This window comes from Centrocercus urophasianus, unplaced genomic scaffold, assembly GCF_019232065.1.
Source record: "Centrocercus urophasianus isolate 14NV4802_14NV808 unplaced genomic scaffold, USGS_Curo_1.0 seq_9, whole genome shotgun sequence".
NCBI classification, from domain to species: Eukaryota; Metazoa; Chordata; class Aves; order Galliformes; family Phasianidae; genus Centrocercus; species Centrocercus urophasianus.
In genome coordinates, this window is record NW_024885532.1 from 20,108,522 (window position 1) to 20,129,966 (window position 21,445).

Below are 21,445 nucleotides of genomic sequence, written 5' to 3' on the forward strand. Positions count from 1 at the left end.
TCTATTCTATTCTATTCTATTCTATTCTATTCTATTCTATTCTATTCTATTCTATTCTATTCTATTCTATTCTCTTCCGTTCTGTTCTGTTCTGTTCTACTCTGTTCTGTTCTGTTCTACTCTACTCTACTCTACTCTACTCTACTCTACTCAAAACTCCCTGGGACCAGATTTCAACCACTAGTGCTCACTGGTTCTTGAGGACTTAATGCCAGAGACCTTAGTCCAAAATTCTGGCCTGCAGGAGTCTGTCTGGAAACCTCTGCACTGTACTCTGGGAGTCAAGCAGCAAGGCGCTTTCTAGCATGTAGACAAAAGGATCTTCACTGGAGTTGGCTCCTCACCAGAAATAAATTCTGGAAATGCCAATATGTGAATGAGAAAAATCTGAAAGAAAAAAAAAAACAAACAAACAAACAAAAAAAAAAAAAAAAAAAAGCAGGTACAGAGTTTTGTCTTGGATGAGGTTTTACAGAACAGAACACTGCAGGAAGAGTGTTGAGAAGGACAAGAGGAGATCTGCAATGCTCACCCCTCTACACTAGAAAGGCAAGTGAGACCAGAGACATGAGGGAACAGAGCTACAGCTGAGAGAATCCAATAACTTTAGTCATGCAAAAGCTTGGAATGGTGAGATCCACACAGCAGAGACCAAATAATGTAGATCCTAGTCCATAAGGATATAAATATGTGGATGAACTGTCAGCCTTGGAGCAAGAAGAAGGAAAGAAGTAGATGCTGCAGTCAAAGATCAAAGCGGCAGCAAACTCTAAATTTATTTTCTTTTAACAGAAAACTTCAACTGCTGCCCAGTAAACTGGTCAAACTGCACATGGGGAGAAAATTTAGAGAAATAATTTCTCACTACTTTAATGCTTCAGAATTAGTGTTTTCAAGAAATAAGCATGTAAAGAGGAGATATTACTCTTGGCATAGGATTAAAAAAAGAAGTACATAACATTAGTAAGTGATATTACCTGAATCATTTCTACTGACTGCAAAACAACTACAATGTGTGCAAGGGGTTAGCTGAGTACCAAACAGGGACCTGCTAACACTACGTTTGAAAAACGAAGGAGATGTCAGCAAACAAGAAGGAAAATATCCTGAAGGTTTAAAGGAAGGAAATGAAATCCTGAGGAGCGGTAAGAATCCATCTATTCATGGAGTTGATAAGAAAATCTCCAAGGCATGTATACTGCTGAACATTAAAATATATATTTTTTTTTTAATGGATGAAACAAAAGCAAGAAACTAATGAACACACCTGCCTGGCTTGGCCCATGGGCCTCTTTGAAACAGTTAAAACCCTTTTAGCTTTTGGAAATCTGAGCAAACTGATGTGAAGAGTGAGACACAAAAAATACAGCTGGCAATAGGTAAAGGGGTGAGCGAGAGGAGGCTGAAAGGCTCTCACAGGGAAGCAATACCTGAAAGTCACAGAGCTGCATGTAATCAAGTAGCCAATTTGATGAAAGTGTAATGTCCATAGGATTGTTGGGGATTAGAAGAAGCGGGTGTTAGGCAGAGCCACAGGGAGCAGAAGCCTTTCAAGAGATCAAGTTATCACATGGCTGATTTCCTTCATTGGTGGGTACTCCTCAGATTGCAGGGAATAGTCTCTTATTGTCATTTTTCCATCATGTTTTAAAGGCTTAAGGATTGTATGCCCAATTCCAACTGCCTGGGCAAAGTTTACGTAAACCAGTTATTAGTTACTATTATTATTATCGTTGTTGCTACATGCAAATGTTTCCAAGCCTCTAAATAATTGCCATCGTGTTTCAACATGAAATCTGGAAAAATAATGGCAATGGACACAATGAATAGAAAAACACATTTTTTATTATGTCACAGCCATAGTACCGCTGTAAAAATAGCAATCCTTTAATAGGCATTATCCTCTTCCATAATGGAAGCACAGGTCACAGAACATCTTCCTCGTTACTGACACTGCTAGAAACCAGGCTAATAACTTCATTGTCATTGCCACATCCCTGCAAGGTTTTGCTTGTGTCTAAAATGCAGATATTAACCCCTTTTTAATACATTCATTCACCATCATACAGCCGCAAACCCTGTCTAAGAAATACAGATAAAGTGTCTGGCCCAAAATAAAAGAGTTTTTTCTAGTTTCTTGGTAAGAGAGAGAAAAAGGAGTTTTTTATCGAAAGCATATTAGCATATTTTGCCCCATTAATAAGTGCTCTGCAGCATTAATTTGCTTAATTATTGCACTTAGAGTTCAACATGGTAGCTTATTAGTTCAGAGGCTGAAAACAAAATTGAAATTATAACACACATAAACATAGTCCGGCTTGGTGAGCACACTTATGTGGAAAATCATTCTTTTTTGTTCTATTCTGTGAAACATTAAGTCTGTGGTCATAGTAAGTCTAAAGTTATCTGTCTAGTGATTGACTTTAATACATTTTCCCAGATTTGCCCTTTTGGGTTTCTCCCCTGATGAATCTTCTTAGAATAAATGGAGTTAAAGCATCCCAGCAGCCCACTATCAGGACTTCCAGCTCCATTACCCACTATTAAGATCTTGTTCTCTTCCTCAGCAAATCTTTCTTTCCATTTTACTGACAATGGCCAACAGGTACACAAAGTCCTTAGCAGGTCATTTGAAAAAAGGAGTTCACCTCTCTCCAAACATCCTTGAAATTATCTTATCATAGCTCAAAAATTAAAAAAAAAAGACAAAAATCCCAACAGTCTCTGCTTTCTAAAGTCTTCTATTTTAACTGTGAAAAAAAATCTTGGTCACCCCTAAAATTTTCATTATTGCAATTGGGAATTATACTCTAACAAAACATCTTAAGTGCTTGCATGCCTGCTTTACATCCGAGCAAGACAAAACCATCACATAACAATTAATGCTACAGGGCTGCTCTGTCTCTCCCTCAAGCAGTGCTACAAAGGCTGCCCAGTACAGCAGAGGGAGTGATATTCCTGTGATGCTTACAGAGGCCCATAGCTATGTCAGCAGAAAGCTTTAACTGAATGCAGGCACACTAGCAAGACAAATATTTCCAGCTCTGCTACTCCTGCTGAAAGAATAGTCATCATGCTGTTAGGAAGCTGGTATCAGTGGTACTGGTCACCCCAGTGGTCTTTGCATGCTCACCACTGTGAGAACATCACTGGTTTAGTCTCTTGGTGTCCTCCTCCATTTATACTACAGCTTGTGTTAGGTTAGTGGGACAATGGACAATGGAGACTTCAAAGTGTTGGCCTCAGCTCTCCACAGATTTATTCACTTGAGTTGTTTCCATTTAAAAAACGAGCTTCTTGTTCAAACAGAAATACTGGGGACAAGGATTGACAAAATCTGGTGCAAATAGCTTAAACTTTTGAAGCTCAGTGTTATACCTCACGTGTTGCAAGAGATTTCAGTTTTACAAGTCTTTCTGCTTATACTGGAGGTGTTTAAGAAAAGACCACAGAAGTCTATCAGTGTCATTTTCTTTGGGTTTTAAGTATCTAACGTGGGACTCCACTGAAACTCGGGTGCCTAAATCTAAATCTCTCGAGTTGAGAACATTAGAATATATTTTTAAAAATAGAGCTCTGCTTACTAGCAAGTCTAGTCCTGTTCCAGATCAAGACCTCAGTGTTATATGCAGTCAGGATCCAGAATCAGAATGTACCAACAGTGAGGCTGAGAGTGTCCTTCTAAATAACAGCCTGAGGAAAATGCTATAGAGGTTCGCACATCTGTCTATCCTCTTCTTTTTTGTTCCCTCTTCTGTCTTTTCTCCCTGAACTCAAGAATTTGTTTCCTGCACAGCATTTCTCCCCATCTCATCAAACCATCAACTGGTAGCTGTGTCTTCTGAGACCACGAATCTTGTTCCATTCTATAAGAAAAAATCAAACACTTGGAAAAGCCTATCTAGGTGCAGAAAACCAAGTTCATAGCAGTGTTTGAGAGCTCCAGGTGAACAAGCGAAAGATGTACCCTGAAGCTCCTGAATTTGAGAACTTCCCTTAGGTCTTACCTCTGGTTTTAATGCACTACAGTACCACGGGCTGGAAATTGTGTAGCAGTGTCACATTCATTAAAAAAAAAAAAAGAATATTTTTTAAATTAAACATGAGGATAAATAATGAGAGGACGCCCTCTGTTATTTATCTGACTTTTAAAATAATTTTACATATTTTATATATCAGATCATTTCCAGATTAGAATGAGACATCAATTTTTGTGCAACTAACTCAGTGTCTGCACCACCAGAACTGTCCATGCATTTTACTGAGGGACCACCATGTATCCAGGAAAGAACGGGGTAAATTTGGCACCATCTGTCTGTCTTTGCTAAGAGGTAAGCATCAAAGATAGCCAGTTTTTTTCATGTAAAAGTTAACTTTCTGTTGCTACATTAATCCCCTTTGCGAATGAAGCTGTTCAAATCCTTTTAAATGAAGACTATGGCTTTAGATTGTCTGCAGTCTCAAGAAGACCTCACTAAGGTAGAGGTAGTTCACTTTTGCGGGCCTTCCATTTTATTTTCTTTTGTAAGGAGAGCTAAAATCCTTGGTCATCATTCTCGGCCAAGCTGTAGCATCCTCAGCAAGTTCTTTATTAGAGGGACTGCCAATTGGGCACGCAAAGCACATAGAGAGACAACACTGAGTTGAATTAGCAAAAGATCTATTTAAGGAAATATGTCAAGCATCTGTTTTAATGAGCATATGTACTCTACCCATTGCTGTGCACCATTAACACGAACATATTATTCATGCAGAGATCATAAGATGCACATGAACATTGCAGAAGCTAGGAGACTGCTATTTTTTCCTTCTTTACTCTGCCTCATCAAGGCTTCATTCAGAACTGTCATCTAAAATCACACTAGCAGTAAAAATAAAAATAAAAAATAGATGCAATCCCCTTGTCAACAATGTGAAGGACAAGGAGGCATCAGATACAGTGGGAATTTGCAGTCTAATTAATAGGCACTGGGGATGTGACCTTATTTCAGCTACAGGAGAGGCTGGGTAACTGAAGACAGACATACTAGATTGTACATAAAAAAACATGTTTGACTAGTGTTAATAGTGACAGTATCTAACAAGACAGGGCTGTGTTGATCCCAGCGGGGGAATGCCCTGAGCCAGCTCACCCTTCTGTAGTCCAAGTGAGGACACCCATTGGGACAACAGTCACCCCTTCCACAATCCCTTGTCCCCTGGACATCTGGGCTTGAGAGCACCTTCACCAACTGCAGAGCCTGCTCCCTATCCTTCTCATACAGTCCATCCTTCTAACTGCCTCGGACAGGTCAGATAAAAGTCTGCAGAGTAGCCTTCTGCCCCATGCTCCCCAAGCCAAACTTCCCATACTGAGGACACAAAGATGGCTTCGGATGGAGGTGATGACTCTATGAGAAGCTTCTCTGTGAGAAGCACTTCTCCAGGCTCTCTTCTGGTCCAATGCATTCCAGCTGCAGTATGCGGTGTCTGAACCAGGTGAAAATGGTGAGTAGTTTAATGTGCTACAAAGGGAAAAATCACCCTGCTCAAATATGAGACAGCCTTGCTGCCTGCAGCCTCATTTCTGGTCTGCAGCCCCCAAAAGGCACACAGACCAGTAGGTTAATCTAACATAACTAGAATATTCACAAGCCATCGGCTGGATCTCCTCAGGGTTCACAAGGGACAGCTCAGCTTCTCGTTGCTTTCATTATCTGGATTACAATAAAAAGAGAGGAAAGAGAGTAGAGGCAGATGCTTCCCTGCAGACTCCTCGTCCAGATGTTAAACCAGCTGGCCATGAACCTCACACAGAGGCTTCACTGCCAAAGCCAGGGCTGATGAAAGGAAGTGATGGAGACAGAGGCATGCCCCCTACCTTCCATCCTCCATCCAAAACAGATCAAACAATCTGTAGCCCGGCCTGAATTCCCCACAGAAAATCTGCCCAGGGAACTGCTCTGCGTTGTCTCACGCTCCTGCTGGTATCCTCATACTCAGGGTTCGGAGAAGGTGTTTGCCACCTGTGCTGGGTTCCTTCCAGCACCTTCTCTGAGTCCAGCAGCTAGCATTTTCCATGTCCCCCACACCCAAGAGTGAGTGAAAACACATGGCATCAGTGGCCCTTTACTTGTTTCTTTCCTCATCCTCCTCCTGGTTGCTGCTGACTCTTTCCAACCACTTCTCAACTGCAGCCCATCACACATTGGTTTGGTCCCCAGGTCAAAGGCACGCATGGACCAAGAGTGGCAGCCCCATGACCCAGTTGGATGAACTCCAATAAGACCATGGGTCATGGAGTCAATGGTGTCCATATCTTGCATCACCTCTGCCCTGAACAACTACATCACTTTGCCTACCCAACTCTGCCTCTCATTGTCCTCACACATGTCCCACAACTCCTGACTCACCGTGCTGCTGCTCCAAGCTGCCACAAAGATCTTCCTCTGGACATTTCTCAACCTACTGCTGTGAAATCATCTCCTTCCCTTTTGCCCAGCACTCACCTATATTTTAAAGTACAGATCTTGTAAGAAATGCAGGTAGTCCACCAGGCAGGACAGAAGAGGTAACTCAAACGGTCACCTTCTCTATCTTCTTGTAATCCATCTTAATTCTAGGCCACATTCAGGCAATGTTCCTTGTGACTGAAGGGCTGAAACTGCTGACATGAGGGCTGTCTGCACCCTGCTTGTCCATGGCACTTTCACACACATGTTGGCACTTTCAGCGGGCAAATAAAAACCATTGTGTCCATACACTTTTCCCTGTTTGTCTCCCAGAAAAATATCAGTCTGTTCACAGAGAATTTGGATTTACATAGCCACCAAATAGCAAACTGGTAACAGGCAGCAATCAACACTGGTAAGCGGAAATGAGGACATTTACCTCCTTCAGCGTGCTTGAAATGCTGTGGTGTCTCTTTAAAAACAATTAAAAACCATTCTGAATAAAATATTTCAGAATGCTTTCTTTCCTCCAGAGAATGGATCTCTTTTCTTAATGGAATAAAAAAAAAAAAAAAAAAAAAACCACCTTGCTAATATTAAAATATACTCAACCTGATAGAACAGAATGTCTCCTTTGAAGTTGCTTCAATCTTTTTAAGTATCTGAAGGACCTAACCCACACAAGGCTTGCACGTTTTCAGCTTGGAAAAAAAAGAAAATAAAAATCAAAGCCTTCTCCCCTTTTTTCCCCTATGTACATCCACTTGCCAATTATGGGAATTACAAATAAATCAGTGCTTGAAAGAGGTAGGGTTGGTTGGTTGTTTTTTGGGTTTGTATTTTTTTTTTTTTTTTGAACACGTAATTATGCACAGGATTTAATCATTTGGGGAGAGGGACTGCTTGTGGGGAGAGGAGAGTTTCCTTCCATTCGTTATACGCGCACTTTAATCCTGGATCAAGCATCACCCACCAGGTGACTTTTCACAGGGATTGCAGCATTCCTCGTTTTAACAGCTCACCTCCGATTTTGTCAGAGGATCAGCAGCTCCTCGCCTTCTTTATTAGTCTCTCTGTTTATCTGCCCAGCAATGAGCTCCGGCTCCTGCAGCCAGCAAACAAGCCAAGAGCAGCTCAATCCACAGCTGGGAAGGATTTTCTTCCAGCATCATCTGGCTCCTTGGCAGGGTGTGCGGGCAGCTGCACCAACAGCCCCTGGCTGCCACTGGGGATGTCATGTGGCCACGCTATGGTGGCACTGACCGAGCATCCCTGTCCTCCAGGACACAATTTTCCTTTGATTCACCTTGAATCTGAGAAACCCATTCCATCACCATTACCTCAGATTTGTTAAATAAGGGCTTTTGTTAATGGCTGCCCATAAAAGGTAGCCAACGAGTTTTATTTCTGCTGTCATAGTTTATAAATCTAAGTACTGTCTTTAAGGACCATTCGCTTTGCTGCAAACTTTGTCAGGATGTTTCCTAACTGATTTGTAACACAAGGGCTGGGCTTCTTCACTGATGGATAAACAGAAAGTTTGAAAATAAAAGGTAAGGAGCCAAGGACTGGAGGACTGATCTACATATTTACATGAGTCAGATGATAATTTCCAAAAATATTCCCTTTTTTTTTTTTTTTAAATAAGGAATAAGGCACACACACAAAAAAAATAAACAATGAGTAAGACATTATCACTCATATGAAGAATGCAATCCTGCACGGTTATCATCCCAGGTAACAGTGATAGGATGAGAGGTAATGGCCTAAAGTTACATCAGGGGAGGTTCAGGTTGGATATTAGGTAAAATTTCTTCTCACAATGACTACTGATGCACTGGCACAGGCTGACCAAGGAGGTGGTGGAGTCACCATCCTTGAAGGTGTTCAAGAACCGTGTGGATGTGGCACTGAGGGACGTGGGTCAGTAATGGGGATGGGTTGATGATTGGACTGGATGACCTTAGTGGTCTTTTCCAACACTAATGATTTGGTGGTTTTATCATTCAGTCTTCTACTTTTGCCTTCCTTCCTTCTTTTTTCCTTTATTTCTTCCTCAATTTCCTCTTGTCACAAGAAAAACCACTAAATGTGCATATTAACTACAGGTGTAATCTCGAAAAATCCTTAAGTATTACTCATATCACACTGTTGAACAGTCAAATTTCATCGGAAACAAAGCACTCAATGCAGCATAAATTACATCAGCATTACATTGTGAGCATAAATTATCTGAACCAAACAAATTCTGACTTTGCTTCTCCTAGTTTGGTCGCTGTTTCCCGTTTAGATGCTGCAGGTCATCCTGAAATATAATTTTGTCCTTCCAGTTGGTCTTTTAATTTAAATTGGTTTAATGATTCCTGACATCACAAGCATTACAATACAAGCATTTTCTACCTAAGGTGCAACCAGTTTGTCAGCTTCAGCAGAAGATGTGACACAGTTGAACACTTGAGTCAGAAGAGAGAATATTTCCATGCACTGTGACTGATGCAGCTGTATACAGGCGTTTATTTGTCTGCTCTGAGTTTCAACACCCATACTTTTTTCTTTCTTATTGTATTTGTCTAAATCCAATTGCAAGTTCTTCAGGGCAGCAATCTGTCTCTTCACATGTTTGTAAAGCACTGTGCATACCTATGGCACTCTGTAATAAGTAATTTCCTATCTGCTTATGATTAAAGAGGGCTTTCAGGTGAAACATAGTAAATTAAAATGGACAGATGAGGACAGCTTACATTACCAGCATCACTACGTTGGGAATTTTTCTTTGACACAGAATGGCAGCCAGCCTGCTATGCACCATCTGAGCACACCTACGTGCAGCTCTACCTGTTTTTGAAAGCCATCCTACAACTCTATGTTCTTAATTGTATTGTATGTTCTCTATGTCATGACACCATGCCCCTGAATAATACTGTGTGCAGTGTAACTGAGTCCTCCACTAAATGCTCTGTACTGCACTACATGTCCACTTGCAAGGGTTATGCTCTAAGCTAGAAACACAGTGTAGAGACTGCTGGACCCCACTATCTAAGATTGGTGGTTGAACTAGATGATCTTAATTGTCTTTTCCAACCTTAATGATTCTATGATTCCCTGACTAGAAAGACATGAGTGAAAGACACAAGTGCACAATTCTACTTAAGGTGGGTAGAGAATGGGATGAGCCACAAAAGGGGGAACAGGGAGAGAAAGCAAGAATTAGTTATATTAATAGGACTGCCTGGTGACTTGCTTGAGGCATGGATGCATCCAGATGTGTCTGCTCCCCACTTAGTGATAACTGTTTTGTGCAGGTCATGTTGCAAACATGAGAGCACAGATGAATGATAGACAAAGCTTCCTGCATACCTATGGTTAACATATTTATGACAGTCAGACAATAAAACAGCATGCAGCAGCCTTCTGAAAGCAGTCCCCAGCTCGAGCATGCATGCATGCCCCAAAACATGGAGCACTAGCCTGGATCCTATTGATGTCCTTCCCAAAATCTCTCATCCTACAGAAACTACACGCCATTTCTGGCCCCCAGAAAGAAAAATCTATATCCCTCAACCTTTCCAAGCCCCTCAGCTTCCCATACCCATACCCAACCTCTCTACCCAGGACTCTTAAACCATCTCAGAACTCCAAGTCCCCAGCTATTCCCAGACCACAGCTGCTAGCCTCTTCCGCTCCAGCTCTTGGCCCCAAAGCCTCTGTCCACTGCATTCCCACCACATCTTCCCCATCACCTCTCTCCTAAACCTTCAAACCCCCAGACTTCGCCAACCCTGTCCCCATCCTTTCTGAAAGGCTTCTGCAGGAAGTCCCCACTTACAATGGCTTCACTGAGATTTTAGATGTCTGGAAGATCTTTACAAAAATAATATCAGTAGCCATTTATTTTTTTTTTCGTAACAGCATTTCTAAGGCACCTGAGCATAGACTGAAATTCCCACTGCCTTCTGTAGATAATTATTTTTACACCTATTTCAATTGGAAATTCAACAAGGAGATGTCTGGCACAGAGAAGCCATGGCACAGCAATATAACCCAGATCTCCAAATGCTCAAGACACTCTTTAGCCAAATTGCACCTGAGTGTAATTTTTATTTGCCAAAAATGAGTTCTTCACAGCTTTGCCTTAGGCACCCCTGGGTCTTCAGCCTTTGACCACTTTAGAAGCCTACTTTCCTCCTCCAAAAGCTGCAGTCCCCCGTGATACAGAAGGCTTCAACACTTTTCCTCCTCAAACACCATATTGCTGAAGCAGCAGTAGAAGAAAATCTAGTGGAGTGTTTCCTTCCTCAGCAGGGGAACAGTGGAGAAGTTTGCAGCTGTGGGGAGAAGGAAACCAAGAAGGTCGCTGTGTACTTGGAGGACAGGGAACAAAGAAGTCACCATCTGGGCAGCCCAAGTTTATTGCTTAATGAGCAACCACTGAACTAAACCCCCATCACACCACAGGCAACATGTGATTACAGTGCATGCAGGAGAGACTCTTCCCTCTACGGATGTAAATATTTCAATGGCTATGGCACCCAGGAGAACTTTGTTGGAAGTACAATATTACAACAGCAAAGTCAAGCACTTAAACCAGGAAATATTGGGCCTAAGGCGGTCTTTGTAGCCCCAGTCATGCTGTGATAGGATTCTTGTTTCCACAATGAAGTGTTATTTCTGTGCTGAACTCCTGCTATGCTCTACAGGCCCTCATTTCCTTCAGTGTTTGCTCTGTTTCCTTGCTCCACTCAAGTCCTGCTTGGAATGGAAATAATAATTTTCTCGTAGCCTTCTTTTTGGCCTTCTCCACTCTTAAATTAGTGCCATTCACAGATGTTAATTATCTTATTTCTGATAATGAACCTGTGGAAGGAGGGTGTATCATTAACCTCACATTTCAGCCAGCGAGCTGAGGCACAGAGAGATGCAGGTTGCTAGATTAATGTCCACTAATTTTGCACAGCTTTCTCCTCACTTTGGAAGGTCGGACATTGAAAACTCAGTGATGATCAATGCACATCTCCCTTGACTTGTAAGAACAGTATGCTGGGAAAGCAGAACCACCAGCTCTCCAAAAGTTGTATCCAGGTGGCAGGCCTTGTTTCCATCACACTGGCCATGCCTTTAATGAGGAGGTACAGGGACAAGATCAAGTAATTGGTTATTTTGTCCAATGTTTCTTGAAACCAAACTAGTAAGAGATAATTTGTTTGCCTAATCTGATGGCTTTTTCCCCATAGCAGAGGAATGGTTCATGCTTTCTCAAATATCTGGAATAGCAATCCAAGCTTGTGACAGATTCTTGTGACTTCTCCCAAACTATCATCCCTGCTTTATTCATATCCAGAAGCTTCATTCTCCACCTTCCTGAGGCACAGAGAAATGCAGATGGCTTTCAGGCCTCTGGATCTGCCCAGCCTATACTTACAATGACTGCCAGTCCCACTCACTGCAGGTAGAATCTGACAGTATCTATCTGAGACATCTCCCTATAACATCTGCAGGCTGCTATATTTCAAATATATGGCCTTGTTTGGTTGAATGCTCACAAAAAGAAAAAGAAAAAAAGAAAAAAAAAAAAAGAAAAAGAAAATGCAAGGCAGAAGTTGCTTACCTGCTCTAGCAGGGAATCTTCTTGCAAAATTTCAAGTCCTCAAACCAAACCATGAAAGCTCTATGGGAAATGGGAAGGAGAGGAGAAAAGGGGAGGGGAGGGGAGGAGAGGCTGGATATTTATCCCACAGGCAAAACTATTATTTTAAATGCCTAGGATAAATATATCCTGGCCCCCTTTCTGGAAATAACTGAACTGTTTCTCTCAAAAAGAACCAGCAGCTTAAAGCAGAGAGCCAGTGCAGAAAATTTCAGTTTAAACAGTTAATACTTCATGAAGTATAAGCTGCCGGAGACGGGGTTTTCTGTACACTGTGAGTATGGTCATTACAGGACTCCCTGTAGCACATGCAGAGCATGAAGTGCCTTTCCCAGCCCAATATTGCTGCCCATTCCCAGCCACTTTTACTGGGACCAGGCTCACATTGCCACCATACTATCTAGCCTAACACTCATTTCTCACCTCTTTTGGGATGGGAAACACAAGATAGCAAACTCCAAAGTGAGGAGCCACTGATCCATCACCTTAAATCCAAGCTACACCTTTCCTATCCGTACTTGCAGTCAGTGCTTTATGCTTCTTACCTTTTGTTCTCCTTTTCCCCAGTGGGCCTGCCATACATTTTTTAACTGGTTCATGACTTTATCCCTGAGCTAAGCACACAATCTCATTAGTGAGTATCATGTGTTCACACTGTGCTAGCATCTTGGAAAGCTGTGTTTGGATACGGTGTGTCTTCCTCTTTGCAATGCCAAGCATGTCTTGCACAAGCCTCCCTTACTCTTTTTGATGGACTGCAGACAGCTTGCTCATTAGCCTAGTATCTAATTGCTTATCAGTCACACTCTCAAGCTCCTCATTACTTCACTTACACAGCTACAGTAATTAGATTTCACATTTCTTTAGACTCTCACGCCATTGTTTTAGCCTACTGAGGAGGCACTCATATATAATACACATATAGTATAAATTATCTCCTATAATTATCGTATTCATTATAATACATAACACAAACACACACACATCATGCTGCCATGACAAACTCAAATCTCTCCAGTTACAAGTGCTCAGAATGCTCCAGCATCATCTCCAAATGCTTATTTGTCGGTCTCGACGTGCGCGGAGCTTCACCCATCTGTGACCTTTCGTTCACAAACCATGCCCGATCACATCATTTTCTACCTCTTACATACCACCACCACCACTCGTTTCTACCACAAAACAAAGCTCTCAGATCTGCTTGCTGCAGGGATGTAAATCTTTTTAGGCAGAAATGTGAATTTGATGTTCAGTACAGCAGCAAATAAAAAAGTCGCTTGAGCCATCAGCCTTTATTTTTGGGGGGTAATGTGGATTTTATGCCTCTTTTTTTTTTCTTTCGGTCTAATTTGATGTGTTTCTTTAGCACCTATTCTCCAAGCCTCGAGCTATTTCAGGGGAGATCACTCTCCACATTTATTACTGCACTTAAAAAGCAATGAGAATTTATATAATATTTCAAAACAGAATTCTGTGGGTGTTTGGGCGAGGCGATTTTCTCCTGGGGATCACATGTGAAATTTGTGCAGGTTTCGTTTGAATCCAGAGGCAAAAAGCAATGATGCCGAGTGGCACACAACATTGGGCATCTCTTTTTCAAGTGAATGAAATAAGAGATTGCACCAGACAGTTAAACTTAGTAAAACAAACAAGTAATTTGTACCACATTGCAAAAAGGACCATATCACTGCTGGCTATAGCTATGGAAGAAAACTGAGCAGAGAACAGGAGGTCCAGGCTGGAAATTTCTTCTCAGAAGGAGTGGGGATGCATTCATTAGAGCAGGCTGCTCAGGGAGGTAGTGGAGTCACCGCCCCTGGAGGTGTTCAAGAACTGTGTGGATATGGCTCTGAGGGGCGCAGTTAGTGGGCATGATGGGATTGGGTTTATGGTTGGACTAGATCATTGAATAGAATCATAGAATCACTATAGTTGGAGAAGACCTCCTAGATCATCCAGTCCAACTGTTCTCCTACTACCAGTATTTCCACAATAAACCATGTCCCTTAGTTCCACAGCTCAATGTTTCTTGAAAACCTCCAGGGACGGTGACTCCACCATCCCCCTGGGCAGCCTGTTCCAGTGCCTCACCAGTCTTTGTGAGTAGGGATTTATCCTAATATCCAAACTAAAACTCCCCTGGCACAACTTGAGGCCACCATTCCCTCTCATCCTGTCATTAGTTACCGAGAATAGGAGAATAGGCCAACCCCCACCTCACCACAACCTCCTTTCAAGAAGAGTGATAAAATCTTCCCTGAGCCTCATCATCTCCAGAATGAACAACTGCACTTTCCTCAGTTGCTCCCCGAGATCTGTGCTCCAGATCCCTCCCCAGTTTCATTGCCTTTCTCTGGACATGCTCCAGGACCTCGATATCTTTCTTGTAGTGCGAGGCCCAAAACTGAACACAGTACTCGAGGTGCAGCCTCATCAGAACTGAGTATGGGAGAAATGATCTTAGTGGTCTTTCCCAACATTAATGATTTTATAATTCTATGATTCTTTACTGTCATTTCCCCACCTTGTTCTGTTCTGGAGCTTGATGCATTTTGGACAGCAAGATGCTGGTAACTAAAACTGACCCCAGTGGGAAAGCTAGTGCATTAAAGGCAGAGGCAGTGCAGATCAAATTGAATTCGATAGATCTATCGAAGGCAGATAGATCAAATTCATCACTGCCCTCCCATCTTCATGCAGATGGGCTCCTCATCATGCTGAAATAAAACCTTGGGCTCAGCGATCTCCAGCCAACTACAATCCCAGAGTTCAAGTTTTTCACTCAAAAGCCTGGGGAAGGCCAGCTTGTGGGGCAGCTGTGCTGCACTGGGCTGCAGGAAGCACAGCACACACACTTCCCATGAGAACCTGGGGGCTCCTGCCAGCACTTCCAGATGGAGGAAGATTACATCTCACCCACATCTCTCAGCTGGGAGTGGGCAGACGGAGCCCAACGCCCCACATGGGGCAACCCATGTTCGATGGCCTGTCTCCTTCTTGCTGTTTGGGGCTCAGACACACAGGATGCTCAGAGATGCAGGATGCTCAGCCCCCAAAAGCAGCCGGCAGGGCAAGGATGCTCGCCATGAATAGAGTTTGCTCTGGCAGGCAGCCAAGTGCCCAGACTCATCCCGCTGTGCTTGCAGCCTGTTGAAGAGAAGTGACGCGCGGCACGCTCTTGCTCACAGCCTGCTGCTGCTTGGGAGGCTGGGAGAAGGAAAGCCTTAGTCTTTCACAGCTGGGGGCTCTGACTTTGCAAGCCAATTGAGATGGAGGACAGACAGAGGGAGAGGGGGGAGATGAGAGGCGAGATGAAGGAAGGGACTCTCTGGCTTCCAGTGAGAGGCTCAGCCCCTGCCTCCCCACTGCATTTTGCCCCCTCGTTGTAAACCCCTCAGAAACAAGCAGAAGGCCAGAGCACAAATGGACAAAGCTGCATGAACCAGCCTGAAAATCAAAAGCCGTGGCATTATGCCCAAGCTCATTAACCCACTGTGGCATGAGGCTAATTAGCTGAAGTGTGGCACCACGTTAATGCAACTCCTCCACCTCCAAGGCTCCATGGAGTATTACTGCATGGTGCCTCCCCACCACGTGTATCAGCAAAACAGCAGGGACTTAGAGGCAGCAGAGAAATTGGGAGGATACTCCTTTGACACGGCAACAACATAATGGCACATATATGAAAGCCAACCATATTCTGGGCTGCATCAAAAGAAGTGTGGTTAGCAGGTGAAGGAGGTGATCCTGCCCCTCTGCTCTGCACTGGTGAGGCCTCACCTGGAGTACTGTGTCCAGATGTGGAGTCCTCAGTACAGGAGAGACATGGACCTGTTGGAGTGCATTCAGAGGAGAGCCACAGAAATGATCCCAGGGATGGACCACCTCTACTACAAGGATAGGCTGAGAGAGCTGGGGCTGTTCATCTTAGAGAAGAGACGGCTCTGGGGAGATCTGAGAGCGGCCTTTCAGTATCAAAAGGGGGGCTGTAGGAAAGAAGGGGATGGACTCTTCAGCAGAGACTCCTGTGACAGAGCAAGGGCAGAGCTTATGACAGACACATCCAACCTGCGGCCCATGGACTGCATGCGGCCCAGCACAGCTGGCACTGCAGTCACCCCCTGCTCTCCACCGTCATGGCAGCAGCTCTGTCCCGAGAGTGCACTCTTCACTCAGCACCACCCGAAAACCTCATGTGGGCTGCAACCAGGGCACACAGAGAGCACAGTGCAATGCTAACTCAGGTGACGGCAAATAAATTTATGGATTTTGATACATTGGCTAAACAGAGTTCCATGAAAAGAGAAAAACGTGCAGCCGTGCTTTCTGTTGTGGTGAAGGAACTTGAGCTTTCAAGTTTGCCGAAAAAATCATCAGTGTTTTGGTTTATTTGTGACTCCGTTTTCAGTTGACATAAAGACATCACTAGCAAATTCTCAAATGGAATGTGAGAATTGCAACCAAAGATGTGATCATCTCTCTCTTACCAGACTTTTATCAGACCTATCTTAGCAGAGAGAAGTATCCCTCAGTTCACAGTCACGTCTTATTCCTGTCATCCTTAAAAAATAAAATGGCTTTTGTTACTTGTATACATTAACGATGGCATATATTTTATAAGGCCCGCTCTGAAAATAATGCTTCCTATTTTATCATGTAGGCCCACAACATCAGAAGCAGATGTTGGTGGTATGGCGGTAGAGGCTAAACCTTCCCACCAATAGCCCATCACATTTTGTTGTTGTATGACAGATGGAGGCAGAGGGACAACCTGTCAGAATGGAGTGTGACGTGGAAGAGCGTATGAGGCAAAGTTGTGTCACTGAACTTCTCCATGCAGAAAAAAATTGCTCCCATTGACATTCGTTGACGCTTGCTGAAAGTTTATGGAGACCAAACAGGGGATGTGAGCACAGTGAGGTGGTGGGTGGTGCATTTCAATAGTGGTGACAGTGGTCACCTCCACTGGTGCAGATTGTTTTGAGCACAGCATGCATGCTCTTCTTCATCGCTGATGAAAATGCAGAGCTAATGGTGGTGGCTATGTAAAAAAAAAGTGTTTCCTGGCTGACCATTTTCAATATTAAATAGTGTTGTTACGCTCTTTGGTCTGTTGTTGTTTCCATAGAAATAAACAGGAGGCATTAATTTCAGAGCAACCTTCATAGATATGGCCCTCGACAATTCTTCATCCAGACTGGCCCAGGCAAGCCAAAAGGTTGGACACTCATGGCTTAAAACATGGAAGCAAGCAGGCCCATGGAGGGACATGGCAGTGGCTGTTCAGAGTGGTATGAAGCTTCCTGGCCAGGGGCATGTCCTTCCCAGATATCAGCCTAATGGCAAATGAGCTGCCTCAATAAGTTAGCAGAGCCTATCCCTGTAGCTGCACATAAGCATACACAGAGGGCTGTACATCTTCCTGGGAACTAAAAGGTGGATTTCTTCCATCCATTTATCATCCGTAAGAGTCTAAAATCCCAAACAATCCTTCAAGAAGGAGAGCATGAACGAGGCCCAGGAGGAAATAGAGAGAGGTTGGAGGAGAGCCAAATGTGCTAGTACAGACACCTTCAAAGCAGCGTGAAAGGTATCCATCCCAAACAGGTGCACAGGAGTGACAGACACAGCACCTGAGGGAGACAGATTTAGATACTGAAAGGCCACTCTCAAGTCTCCTGGAGCCTTCTCTTCTCCAGGCTGAACAGCCTCAGCTCTCAGTCTATCACCGTAGGAGAGGTGTTCCATCCCTTGGATCCTTTTTGTGGCCCTCCTCTGGATGCACTCCAACAGGTCCGTGTCTCTCATGGAGTAGGGAACTAGACATGGGTGCTTGCTTCATGGTCTGACAGCCACAAAGCCTCATCTGTCTCTTTTCCTGCAGAAAATGCACAGAAAGCTGGAAGGGGGGGAGGACAGGAGTGCCAGTAAGTGCTTGCTTGATTCCTTTTGCATCATGAGATAGGGTTACGTAGGACCACAGCCTGGAAGGAGTGATGGGAGAGAAAACTTCAAACTTTGAGGATTTTCCCAGCACCCTGCCACCACCTCAAAGATGAGACCAGGGGACACCCCAAAAATCACCCTGCAGTGGCTGCAGGCCCAGAGGAATGCGCTGCCCTGGGGATACCTCCGGGCGGCTGCACGAGGCCCACGCTGTGAGGGGAATGCGAGAACTGGTCTTTTGTTTCTCTCCCCTTTGTTTTAACCTCTCGAATCAAAGGCCCCAGCTGCTACTCCAGGAGAGGCTAGAAATTAATCCAATTAAAAAATAAATTCCCTGTGGGATCAGAACGGCGTGCCGGGTGGGGTGTACGGGCACGCGATTCCTTTATCCCGCAGAACAAGCTCTCCTTTTACAGCTCACGTTTCACAGAGGGGAGATGCAGGCAGGGAAGCATTTGAAGCAAATGTAACAAACAAATGATTTATAACCCCAGTATCCAACTGCAGCTTGCGGGAGGATGGCAGCTCCCTCTTCTATAGCCTACATGGCCAGAGACAATACCCCCCTACACAAACAGTCCTAGAGCAGCAAAACCCTTTGTCGCTTCGTTCCACTCTTTTGTTTTCCAGAGTTTTGGTCAGCATGGGTTTGTGGAGCTTGGCAGGTTAACCCACACTTCTGGGTTGCTGCAGAAGTGGTTAAACAGGGGGATTGTTTAGGCTGGGAAGCAGAAGTTCCTTTGTTTTTGTAGATCACTCAAAGGCAGTCGAGGCGGGATGCCCAAGAAGAAAGAGATGAGGCCTGAGGAGAGAGATGGATTCCTGGGAGGGATCTGATGCCATCAGCTCTGCAGGCTCAAGGATGAGCCATGGGGGACGTGTTGTGTTTATGCTTCAGGGCTGGAGAGATGTCAACCAGGCCCACTGGTGGCAGGACCAGTTGGGCATCATGTCCCAACAGCACCTCGCCCTACTACGCTCAGCAGAGCCCTAGTGAAGCTGCAGCATCCCAGGGATGCTACCAGGACATCCCACCCCACAGCCCCACAGCAGCATGCAGTCATAATGCAGCACAGGCTAAGGGGGATCAGGGCTACAGATTTTCAATAGCCACAACTTGGTGCTTCCAGATATCTTCTGGGAAAGGGAAAGTGCAGGCACTACAGCCACCTGCACATAAAGTTGCATGGGGATGCTACCAACCTGGGACACAAGCAGACACATTGTGCCATAGGTAACAGTGGGACACAAGCAGACACATTGTGCCATAGGTAACAGTGGGACACAAGCAGACACATTGTGCCATAGGTAACAGTGGGAAGGGCCAGAGACCTCAGTGCTCACCTTCAGCTGGAGGCGTGTGTGGAGTCATATAATCATAGAATCATTAAGGTTGGAAAAGGCCACTAAAACCATCAGCCCCTCTCCACCACACCCACTGACCATGTTCCCAAAGTGCCACATCTAGACAGTTCTGAACACCTCCACGGACAGTGACTCCACCACCTTCCTGCGCAGGCTATTCCAAATCCTCACTGCTTTTTCTAGGAGAGATTTTCCCTAATATCCAACCTGAACTCCCCCTGATGCAACTTGAGGCCGTTACTTCTCATCCAAAATGAGAGAAGGAGATCCTGATTTGCTACTGGCCACCATGGCTGCTGCTGAGGCTTTCAGTCCCTGCGAGCAGCACATTACAGAGATGGAGGAGCTCTTTGCTTTTCCCATTCCCTGGCATCTGTCTCCCAGAGTTCTGCTTTCCATGTTAGGAGGTATGGGAAGGAGCATGGGATGGACACAAGAACTCCGGAAGCACAAAGTGCTCCCCTCCTTCATGAACTCCTTCACAAAAACACTAAGTGCACGGGAGCTGGTGAATTATTAAAACAACCTTGCAACATCTCCAGAGAAACCTCCTGTGCCTCGGATTCAAAGGGAAGGCTGCGGTGTGAGAATCCCCATTAGTAACAATACGCACAGTTTGCAAGAACATATGTCCCCGCATGGAGCAATCAACCAATCTGGGCTGTTTAACCACAATATTTCAAAGAAGTGCTTTTAACGCAGCTGATCCGTATGTTTATTTTTTGAGCTGTAAAACAAGATTCTTCAGCAGCCTTTCAGAACATCTCTGTAATGGACTTTATCCAAACTATTGGGAAGAGGGCTTTGCTCCAGCGGAGCGACTGATACATTTTTTTTTTTTTTTTAACTCAGAATCACAGCTGTGGAAAAAGCATAGCTCGGCAGACAGAAAGTGCATTTTGCCCTCAAAAAAAAAAAAAAAAAAAGAAAAAAAAAAAAGAGGAGCAGGATCCCACTGGGACCCTCTTTAAAAAGGGTTTTGATCAGAAATGTCTGAGATGAGGGAGGTGGGAATTGAGGGGGGAATGTGGGGGGGTAACTTTCCAAGCAGAATATACGAGCACACATTGAAAATACATTTCTTTGCACCCTTTTCTCCTGCAAAGCGTGTGGGAGGCAAACGCGGGGCCGTTGTATTGATTGATTGATTTTTTTAGGAATCTTGGAACAGCCACAGCCGTGCCTTCACGGGGACGGGGGATGTGGGGGCGGGAGGGGAGGGGGACACGGTCTGGTCTCCTTCCCTTCTCGATCCTAATCCTAATTAAAAATAAATTACATGCTGCATGGAACTTGAAATGGCCACGATAATCCTGTTACACGCGAGGGGCCGCCTCGCTGCCCGCTGCCCGCTACTGCCCAGCGGTCCCGTTCCCATACGCGCAGCCCCCGGTCCGACACGGCACAATCCGGTCCGGTCCAAAGCTGCTCCTTGTCCACCCCGACAGCCGTCTGCGGAGCTCCTACGTGCAGGAGCGCAGCGCAGCGTTGCGCGGAGCCTTTAGAAACCAGGAGCTAGGGGAGCTTTTGTCGGTGGCACTGCGCGTCTCCCCCCTTCACCCCGCTCCCTCCTATCCCCGCAGCGAGCGCTGATGCGCTATTTAAATCCCATTTCCATAAGCCGCCGCTGCGGGCAAGCCGCCGCCGCCCGCGCCCGCTGCGCTCGCGTGCCGCCCCGCGCAAAAAAAACCCCAAAAAACAAAAAACAAAAAGAAAAAAAACCGCGCAAAACACGCGCAGCTCCCCGCGTAACACCCCGAGCAAAAGCACCCGCGGTGCCCCGCGCAACGCTCAGCACAGCTCTCAGCGCAGCGCCAAGCGCAAAAACACGCGCAAAAACGCTGGCAAAAACAAGCGCAGCGCCCTGCGCAGGCGAGAGGCTCCGTGGATACCCCGGAGTGCCAGAGCCCCGGCAACTCAGCGTGGGGAGGGCACCCATTCGTGCTCTTCTGCCTTTCTCCTTTCAACCGGGAAAGGAGAGAGGGAGGGAGGAGAGGAGAAGGAGGAGGGTGGCACTGGAGCTCTGCGCCCTCCGCCCGCTCCGCGGCCGCGGGGCTCC